General features: G+C 38.7%; 1 pseudogene; it reads left to right on the forward strand.

The window, feature by feature from the left end:
- Positions 1–642: 642 nt before the first annotated feature.
- LOC125825108 (uncharacterized) lies at positions 643–1,953 on the forward strand (annotated as a pseudogene).
- Positions 1,954–11,571: the final 9,618 nt, after the last annotated feature.

Raw genomic sequence — 11,571 nt, forward strand, 5'->3', positions numbered from 1 at the left:
TTTTTGTCATGTTGGTTGTGTGCTTTTGTATTTCCGTTTGAAGAAGGGAATTTCATTCGGCCTGAAACTTTCAAGATGGCAAGCTTAATGGCGAGCGGTAAAAGGGTTATCCTCACGGTTCCAGTCTTAGCAAGCATATATCATGGTTTAAATAAAATTTCAAATTCTTCATAGTTAGACCATCTAACAGTTTGTTTTCCCATCCACTATGTTTATGGTTGGCTTGCTTATTATCTCAAGACACACTATCCACTTACTAGTGGACCTTCTCTACCACGAATGATGGTATATTCTGGGGAAGGTGCTCTAAAGTTTTTTGACAAAGATGAGGCAAGAAAGCATGTTCATCGGGGGTAAAGTATTGTATAGAATGCGACCATACTTAGTAGGCCTCACCCAATTTATTATATAGATCATTGCAAAGCACCAGAGTTGGAGCTAGCTTATTTTATGAGCCTTCGTTTTAATTATCTCCCATTGAGGAGGGGAGATTCCTTTGTCATTGAGTCATATAGTCCGCACAGATTTAGTCGCCAATTTGGTTTCCATCAAGATATTCCTGGCTATTTAGAAAATGATATTCATGTTGAGTCGCTCGATGAAGGCCTTAGATATTGGCGCATTTACACATCACGTGCAACTATGTCTAAAGCGACATTTCCTCCTACGGTAACTTCCGCAAAGAAGCTTTATACTACCCAATATTCATCTTGGTGGGAGAGATCCTATGGAATGTTTCTTGAGGATAATTTGGATGTTATGGTGGAGAAAGTTGGGTCAGAATTTGTTACCCTTTTAGAAGACAAAAGTCAAGATATCGAGAAGACACTTTCAAAAGTCAAGACACCACTTGCTCCCCAACATCAAAGTAAGAAGCTTAACTCCTCTAAGGCATCTAAGAAAGAAGTAGTTCATACTTCTACTGATAAAGAGAAATGTCCCCAATTTATCTTCTCTAGTAAACGGGCCTTTCAAGAAACAAGCAAAACAAGCAATGATCGATGTTGGAAGAGGCAAAGGGTTGAACCATCTGGGCTGAAGTTGTTGATTTAAGAGTCGTAGAAGTTCAAAGTGTCGATAGTCCTTCAAGATCATTGACAATTCAGAGTGACAAGATTTTCTTTGCTTTTTCTTTTTTTTTTTCTTGAATAAAATGGCTTTGCTAACCCACCCTTTTCACTTCTAGGTCAACATTGTCGGACATCCACTAGGATCGCCACGTGAAAGGCCACAAGTTAGCGATAAGTCTACTGCAATATCAAGACCTAAGGCAAAATTAATTTCAAATACTGAGCAAGAACAAAAGACATCATCTACTTCTTGTGGCCAAACTTTAAAAGGGTTGACTCATAATTCAAATAAGCTTTCTCGAGCTCTTCCAAAGATTAATGGAGCTATGTCTGTCTTTGAAGGAAAAGGTGTTGTGTTCAACCATAAAAGGAAGTACATCTTGGGTCTTTGGGAAGAGATTTGTGGAAAAATTTCCAAAACTTCTCTAGACAATATTTCATCTTACAAAGATGATATTTATGAGATTTTCAAGGAGATGAGTGAGATGAATTTATTAGATCTTTCACCATTGAAGAGCTTGGTAGATTATTTTTTCGATCATGCTACTTCTTATGATCAAGAACAGTCTAATTTTTTTTTGACAAGGCGCATGAAGATAAGAAGATGAAGTTACTTTCCAATGCCAAAGAGCATCTTGAATTGTTCAAATTAGAAGAGGGTGAGAAGGCAAAACATGTTTCTTCTAACAAGAAGTCGCTAAAGAAGGTTAAGCGGAAGCTAGCAACTTTACAAGGAGAGCGAGAAGGATTTGAAGCTGTTTTAGAAGCTGCTAAGAAGAATGTTGAGGAGATTCAAGCCAAGATTTTAGCTACAGAAGATGAGATATCCTCATATGAAAATATGAGTTTATTAACGCCTGAAGATTCGATTAGTTTGGAATAGAAAAGTGAGTGCTTGGAGGCTAGTCGTCAAGATTTGACCAACTACAAGTTATGCTTAGATTAGGCTTTTTCTTTGTCTTTCCCTTCTTCTTTTTTTCTTTAGCATTTGATTGATGTTTTAGAAAATTTTAAAGTAATGAAGTTCTTTCCTCTTCTTTTTTTTTCATATCATGCATTTTTATTGCATTCTCCAATTTGAATTTGCTCTTTAATTCTTGATTGCAAGCTTTTAGTAATTCAAACTCATTCCATATTTTGCATGCCAATAAGAATGAATATAGTGCAAATTCCACATTTATAAGTTTGCACATTCAAACTTGACTTATGAATTTGTGGATTTCAATGCTTCAACTCGTAACAAGTTTTAGGACCTTAACTTGTAAATTCATAGAATTCGAAGAAATACTTGCAACTTGATTGATTTAAGAGTCTAACATGCAAACTTGTAGGACTTATCTTACCATTTTGTAGGATTTGAAGACTTCAACTTGTATACTTGAAGGATTTGAAGACTTCAACTCGCATACTTGTCTGAATTTAAAAACTTCAAGCCTATTGTCAAAAAAAAGCTCATGTTTTTTTATAAGGGTTCCCCCCCCCCCTTTCCATTGACCTATCAATACTTCGTACAAATCTAAAGTTTGATAAAATAAAAGATAAAACAAAATAGTTATTACTTTAACTTTTATGTGAGATCAAGTGGGAACATGTGGTTTTTTTACACTCATGCAACTGAACTTAGGATATATTTTGAGCGCCTACGTACCTCAATGAAGATGATTGATGTTTGCGTAATCAAGACACAACTTCCAATTCAAGTGTCTACGATCGTACAATAGTAATATAACCCAACTGAATGGGTTGGGGTCGAGTCCCAAGGGAGCGGTTTTTGAGAATTAAGAGTCAAGCGCGAATATGCTAGAGATAACCATAGCTAAAAACATTATTGAGTAAAAACATAATAAATTAAGGGGTTGACACGAATGTCAATTATCAAGGGGGGTTTGTAGTCGATTAACAACTAAACAGCGAATATACAAAGATGTGAATATAGGGAGACGGGATTCTTGGAATGTGAAAGGAATATGGGATAAACTACACAATCGGATAAATGCTATTGATAGTCAATTGCTGAACATTTGTAACTAGGCTAGACTTTTGTGGGGCTAAGTTCTCTCTCGGCAACTTACCCCGAATCAACTCGGTTTCTCTCGAACATTGAGTTGCCGCTTTTAAGCACAGCCTCCGCCTTAGCCCATTCACTCTCTCGACCTGAATGTGTGGGAAAAGGTCTAGGATTCACTCTCTCAAGCTGAACCCACGACGACCCAATAACCACCGGCTATCGATTTAGTAGTCTTAGTTTTAAATCCTCTCTCTCGAGCAGGCCAAAAACACTAAGATGAAATTGTATTGGCAACTACAATCCCATTAAGTTCAAACACAACTATTAAGCAAAATCACATTTAAACAGCAAATCGACTAACAATAAGCAATACCTAACAGGAAATTTAACCCATATTCACAAAATCACACCCCAAGAATTGGGGTTTTAGCTAAACATGAAAAAGAGATAGAAATCAATACCAACAAGTGTTTCCAACATATAGGTATGATAGAAAATGTTTGTAAACACGTCTAGGATGAAGATTCTTGGATACCAACTTCCAATTTCTTGGAGTTGAAAACCTTCAAAATCTTCAAGCTCAAGAACAATGTCTCTCAAAAACTCTAAGAACTAAAAACTGAAAATATTCTAAGTCTCGGTAATAATTCTTTACAACTTGATTCTAAGCTACAAAATTAAATGAGTATTTATAGTTTTCAAAACTTTACTCTGCGAAGGATCACTCGGCGCAGTTAGTCAGGATCGCCAATGCACTCGGCGATCCGCCCATTGGTCTGCTTCATCGCCTTTCAGCTTTTGCCTTCAGCGTCTTCGCGTTCTGGATCATTGGGTGATATAGTACTGCTTCGCGGAACTGTTTGGTGACACGCCGACTACCCCTTTCATCGCCAACTTGATCTTTTCCTTCAGGGCTCAGCACACTGGAACTTTAGTCGAGGTTAAGGCCATTCGGCGACTCACCTAATGCATTAGGCGATCCTCAGGCATTCTTTTCTTCGTCTTTTCAACAGTTTTGTTCCTTTTTGCCAAGTAGAAAAAATATGCATTTGAGGACACTAATTCTATCAAAATAAAGCCCTAAATGAGTCCAAATTGTGGACTCATCAAGGATCAAGTCACAACGTAGTTCTGGGAGTGAGTGATTTTTTTTATTTTATTATTATTGTGCCGTACATAGTTTATACTTTTGCGGGCCAGGAGTGACATGCAGTTTAGGCTCGTACCTTAAGGAGCATCATCTTACTACAAGGGTAGTACCTCTTTAGGAATTTTGCATTAATAGGGCCGACCCTTACGCCATTAGCATCAACAAGCTTGTAAGCACCATGTGAATATGCTTCTTGTACAACATATAGTCCATCCCACTTTGAGGTAAATTTACCCCCAGACTTGTGCGAAGTAATGATGGGTCTTCTTACCGCGAGAACTTGGTCTCCAACTTGGAAGCACCTCAAGCGAACCTTCTTATTGAAAGCACAAGATAGACGAGCTTGATAACATTCAAGGTTTTGTTAGGCTTCTAGCCTCTTTTCATCAAGTGCTTCTAACTCAGCAAGACGTAGTCAAGCGTTTTCTTCTTCAGTAAGCCCTTCTTGAATAGCAAGCCTTAAGGAAGGTATTTAACGCTCGGGTGGCAGGACTGCTTCAACTTCAAAAGCAAGTGAATATGGTGTTGCTTGAGTTGGTGTGCGGTTTGTTGTCCTATATGCCCACAAAGCTTCTTCCATTCTATCATGCCAATCCCGTTTGGACTTGGAGACAACTTTCTTGAGCAGGTTGCATAGAGTCTTATTGAATGCTTCAGCAAGACCATTGGCGGCAGCATGATACATAGAAGATTTTCGCTACTTGAAGCCAAAGAGATCACAAATATTGTTCATTAACTTGTTATCAAATGGCTTGTCATTGTCTGTTATTATGTAGCGAGGGATGCCAAAGCAATAGATGATATTCACTCGGATAAAATTTGCAACATTCTCTTTCTTCACTTCTTTAAGAGCGACAACTTCAACCCATTTTAAGAAGTAATCTGTCGCAGCCAAGATGTATAAGTGTCCACCAGAATATTTTGGTAGTGGTCCCACAACATCCAATCCCCAAGCATCAAATGGCCAAGATACGATAGTTGGGTGCAATACTTCGGGCGACTGATGTATGAAATTCGCATGAAAGTGACAAGCATCGCACCTTCGAGCATAATCTAAGCAATCATTCACCATGGTTGGCCAATAATACCCCATCCTCTTTATGTGAAAGTGGAGTTTCGGTCTAGATTGATGTGATCCACATACTCCTAAGTGTGGTTCTTGCAGAGCTTGAATTGCTTCTTCCTCTCCCAAACATCGTAATAGTACACCCTCAAATGATCTTCTAGATAATGTGTCCTTGTAGTAAAGAAGTGAGGTGAACGATGACGAATGTCAGTCCTTCTCCTTGGATTTTCTGGAAGTATTCCATAACACATGTAGTCAATAATGGATTTTCTCCAATCTTCCTTTGTGGCTTCAGAAATGGTGAAGAGATGCTCAAGCTCATTTTCTATATATTCTTTCTCATTTGACAGTGGTACTATCCATTTTTTACAAATAGTCACTTGCGTTTGATCAGGAAGGGTTAGCGTTGAAGCTAGGGAAGCCAATGCATCAGCTTTCTTATTTTCCGTTCTACACACATGTTGGAGGGTTACATCTCTAAGCCATACTATCAACTTTTGAGCATAATCATCATAAGGACGCAATTCGGGCTTCTTCACCTCATAACTTCCCAAGAGTTGGTTGATCACCAACTGAGAGTCACCAAAGACTTGTAAGTTTAATTGTTTCATGTCGACAGCCATCTCAAGTCCAAGTATCAACGCTTGGTATTCAGCGACATTATTGGAGCAACATTGCTTAAAATTAAAGGAGAATGGTAGAATCTCTTCATGTGAAGTGATGAACACTACACCAGCGCCAGCTTCACCACGATGTGCAGCCCCATCAAAGTACATTTTCCAAGGAGGTTGAATTTCAATAGACATCGCATCTTCATCAGGAAGCTCATCAGTTAACTCTCAATCATCAGGTATCGGATGGTCTGCCAAGAAATCCGCTAATGTTTGTCCCTTCACAGCTTTTTGAGGGATGTACACAATCTCAAACTGTTGGAATTGGAGGTACCATCTTGCTAGTCGGTCACTAAGGACAGGTTTTGACATAACAAACTTGATGGGATTTGCTCTAGAAATAAGGCGGACAACATGAGCTTGAAAATAGTGCTTCATCTTTTGAATTGAGAAGAAAAGTGCCAAGCATAACTTTTCAATTGGCGAATAATTTAGCTCATTCGATGTCATCATTCTACTTAAGTAATAAAGAGAGTTTTCTTTACCTTCACTATTCTCTTGAGCTAATAGGGTTTCCTGTGTCGCAATGTAGAGTATCAATGGCTTTCCAGGTATAGGGGCTGCCAAAATTGGAGGTTTCGCTAGATACGATTTGATACTTTTAAAGGCATCGCTACATGTTTGGTCCCAATTAAAAGGAGCACCTTTCTTCGTGAGATGACCGAATGGTTGGCATCTTCCCGCTAGATTTGAGATGAACCTCCTCAAGTAGGCTAGCTTTCCTTGGAAACTTTTTAACTCATGAATATTTGAGGATCATGCATCTTCGATATTGCATCAACTTTGGCTTGATCAATTTCAATTCCTCGATGTCTCACAATAAAGCCAAGGAACTTGCCAGAAGTAACTCTGAAGGCACATTTCAATGGATTCATCCTTAGTTTATATCTTCGGAGCAATTCAAACACCATTCTTAAGTCTTTCAAATGATCACCCCTCTTTCTTGACTTTATCACTAAGTCATCAACATAGCATTCAACATTTTTATGGAGCAAGTCATCAAATATATTTTGCATAGCCCTTTGATATGTGGCACCAACATTCTTTAAACCAAACGTCATCACTTTGTAGCAATAAATACCCTTAGGTGTACGAAATGCAGTGAGTTATTCATCCTTTAGTGCCATGCGGATTCGATTATAGCCAAAAGAACCGTCAATGAATGACATCGCCTCTTAACCAGTGGTGGCATCAATCATCAGCCCCAGAATGGGAAGAGGAAACTCATCTTTAGGGCATGCATTATTGAGATCTCTAAAGTCAACACATACTCGAATTTGACCATTTTTCTTCCTCACAAGAACAATATTTTAAATCCATGTAGGATATTTGACCTCACGAATAAAGCCTGCCTCAATGAGTTTGTTAACTTCATTTTCTATCAATGGAACCAAGTCTGGCCTAAAGCGTCTTTGAGTTTGCTTAACAAGACGAGAACCATTTTTGACTGCCAACTGATGTACCGCTACTTTAGGATTCAATTGAGGGATTTCTTTATAAATCCAAGCGAAGACATTCCTATATTCTTTGAGTATATTCATATAAGCGATTTCTTCATCAACTTCTAGAAAAGTACTCAAGTAAGTTGGCCTTGGGTCTTCATCAGTGTCAAGGTTAACTTCCTTCAAAGGATCTATTGTGGTCTTTAGTCCTTCTTCAAGTTCTGGTGGAGAATCTCCAGCATCTTTCTCTTCTAGAGGATCATTGTCAATGACAGATATATAACAACACCAGACAACATCTTCTAACTCTTCATTAATATTCATTTGAGGCAAAGAATCATGCTCATTCTAGATTGTAACATGATATGAGGAGCCTACACTTTCTTCATCTTCCTCACGCTCCTTAGTGTAAACCACAATGTGAGCCTTTGCCTTGAGTTCCTCTTTACACGAAACCACAAGCTCCACTCGTCGCCTCATTCTAGAAGGAATCAAACTTTTGAAATCCTTTCGAATCAAATGTGAAGCAGGCGTTGTAACTTTTAAATAACTTCTCAGATTCTTGTTTTTCTTCAATGGACCTAATTTCTCAAACACAGAAGTTCTTGCAGTCGATTCTCCAAGTCGATCAAAGATGGAAGCCTTTTTGTTGGGAGTAATGACATCATCTTCAAAAGTTATATGGTTATTGCTTACCCTTCTTAAGGAAATGTGAATTGTCGATGGTTGGCTATAGCCCAGGCCTTCACGTGCTTGCCTAGTTGTATCTTCTGATGGAAGTTTCCCTTAACATTGATGGCTCATTAGAGTTGAATCCAGCCTTCACAAATAACTTGTAAGCATTGGGATCAAAACCTTCTCTTGTGCGTTTTGTAGGGAGCACCACATCTCGCACTTGATTTTGAGCGATTGACTTTTCTGGCAGCTTTGAAGACATGTTTATTGCATCAATCAGTCTGATAGGAAGAGTTAGCCTTCTCAATACATTTTCTTGAAGGTTAGATGATTGATCTTATTCTTTCTTCACTTTTGGAACATAGCAAAGTCTAGAAGTTAGCTTTTTCTTCGAAGACATGATCTTCCCTTCATTAAGAATGGGACAGAGTTCTTTAGCATAAACTTTTACCTTTTCGACAGCTGCATCGATTCTTTTGATTATGATCTTATCGGATATGATCGGTTTGACATCATTAGATTTGGCCCCTTTAACAACATGACTTTTCAAATAGAATTTCGCATCGGCAAAGTGTGTCATAACTTCGGTGAAAGGATTATCATCTGCAACTATCTTCCTTTCAATCATGCCTTCAAGATACTTCAAACATTGATAGTAAGAAGATGAGACAATTCTATTCTCATGTACCCAAGGCCTGCCAAGTAATATATTGTATGACGTCTTTGCGTTGATCACATGCATCCATGTTGTTGATCACAAATCTTTCATGTGGATCTCTAATTTAATAAAGTCTATAGACCTCTGCCCCCTTGATTAAATCTTTGTATCAACAAACGACTTTTACAAAGTTCTCTTGTCGTGATACCGAGTTCCTTCAATATGTGGATAGGCAGAATGTTAACTCCAAATCCTTCATCTATTAAGATTCTATTTTTCTTCTTCTCTAGCACGTGACCCACCATATACAAAGGATGATTGTGTAGTGTTTCACCAAATAGAAAATCATTATCTGTAAATGTGATTTTTGTATCATGTGCATGTACTTCTTAGGAAGAAGGTTCAATAGGTTTTTCAGAAGGTGAGGGAGACACCATTGATGAGATTTCCCTTGTTTCCTTTTCATCGTCACTAGGAGACACTTTTGGTAAGGATTCACTCATTGTTCCTTCTTTATCAGTAGGAGGCACCTTCGTTGTTTCTGCTTTATCAGCATTGAAACATGATGCCTTGACACTGTCTTGAGTAGACTTTATGTCGAACGAACTTGGTAAGAATTCCTCTAGAGTCACAGGATGTCGGGGTTTTTGGTAGTGATGCACTTCTACCTTTGCCCTCTTTGGGCGTTGGATTGATTTCTGCTTCTCCAATTTCTTCACCATTTTTCCTCTAATCGGTTGCTCGGATGATCCTTTTCGTAAGCTTGACTTGTTGCCTCTTCGCCTAGTCACAAGAATCCAGCCTTTATCACCATCTATATCATTTTGAGATTTGTCTTGCTCCAATAACTCTTCTTCATGCTTTTCAGAGATATATATTTGGATCGGATCGAGCGAGCCAAATGTGATAGAGATTTGGTTAGAACCAGCCTTCTCATCATCAATGACAATTTTCTTTCGTTAACCAATCGCATCACTCTATCCTTGAAGACAAAACATTTTTCAAGAGGATGACTTACAAGGCTATGATACTTGCAATAATTTGGGTAATCAGCTTTTCCCGCTTCATCAGGTCGCTTCATCTCTGGTAAGTCAATGAGCTTTAACTCAAGCAACTCATCAAAAATCTCAGAAACGTCAGAATCCAAGAAGGGATATTTTTCCCTTGCATCTCCCTTAGTGTCGACTTTTGATTTGAATGTGCTTGGAAAGTCGTTCTCATATTTTTCTTCATGCCCTCATTCGTGGTGAACTTCGCAGGCGACACATTAACATTCATGGATTCTTTATTGTCATTTCTGGGCACAAATTTGCTCCATCTCTTGGGTTCCTGCTGTCCCTTCCTTTGTGAGGATCATGGACAAACGTCATATCTTTTCCAGCAGAGGACATGCTCAACTCCATATCATGAGCGTGAGTAGCTAGATCTTCGAAGGATTTTAGTTTTATTCCTTGTAAGATGTAAAGAAACTCCCAATGCATTCCTTGGATGCACATTTCGATTGTAGAAGCTTCACTAAGCCCATCTTTGCAATTTAGGCTCGCGTTCCTCCATCGATTTATGAAATCTATAACCGGTTCATCCTTCCTTTGGTGAGTATTCGTGAGTTCTACCATGCTCACCTACGCCTTGTGCTATAGAAGCGATTAAGAAATTTGTTCTCTAGTTGTTTCCAACTATCAATATAATTAGGTTTGAGATTCGTGTACCAATCAAAGGCATTTCCTTTTAGAGAGCGGACAAATTGTTTGACGAGATGGTCTCCATAGGTACCAGCATTATTATATGTCTCCACAAAGTGTGCAACATGTTGTTTTGGATTTCCTTTACCCTCAAATTGTTGAAATTTGGGAGGTTGATAACCAGCAAGCATTTTGAAGTTATCAATTCTAGCAGTGTATGGCTTATCATACATATGAGAAGACTTGGTGGAGACTTCATACTTATCTTTGATAGTGCCTTCAATAAACTCTTTCAAGCGATCAAGTGGGATCATTTCTTCAGAAGAAACTGGCATCTCATTAACAATCGGTGCTTTCTTCACAAGATCTCCGATCTCTTGAACTTCAACAGCCTTTCCAGACGCATGACTCGCTTCTCCATCTAAAAGTCCTTCCATCCTATCCATCAGCTTATCAATTCGAGACTCTTGGTGTTGTACATGCTTTGTCAATCCTTCAACTAACTTCGTCAGATTTGCGAGTTGTTCCTTAGGAGAGGAAGCAACAGTCACCATCGTTTGCATGATCATTGGAGATGTAGGAGAGTAGCATGGATTATAACGTATGTTAATCTTCAACGGACTCACGTTACGCGATGCATGTGGAGATGATTCATTAGTTGAATCATAATTCTCCCTTGTGGTAGAGTTCTTGGAACTAGATTGCTCAAGTAGAGCCAATGTCTTCTTGATCTTTTCAGCAACACTACTTCCTCCTTCTAAAGCATTTGTGGAGGAACTTGCTCCTTTTGGAGTCAAAGACCCAAAAACAGGAGTTGATGTTGACGACACTTGAGGTGTTTGTTGTCCTAGCGTAGCAGCCTTGCTTCTCGTAACAGCTCCGAAACTTCCAAAGGTAACACCAAGAATGCCTTCAACTTCAGTAGAGAACTTGGAGCTAGTGGCCTTAGAGGCAGTTGATCGAGAGTTGTTCTTCATGGAAGTCATCTCGATATTCTTTGATGCTTGAAAAGTTGAGATGAGAGGTAGAGATTGTCCCACTGGGCGTGCCAGAATTTGTAGACAATAAAATTTACGTCAAGAAAACAATAATCAAGAACGGAAAAATATCGCAACAATCGTATTTATTATTTCAAGTGCGAGTGTTACA

This window comes from Solanum verrucosum, unplaced genomic scaffold (genome assembly GCF_900185275.1).
Source record: "Solanum verrucosum unplaced genomic scaffold, falcon-dt-bn FXZP01000206.1, whole genome shotgun sequence".
Classification (NCBI taxonomy): Eukaryota; Viridiplantae; Streptophyta; class Magnoliopsida; order Solanales; family Solanaceae; genus Solanum; species Solanum verrucosum.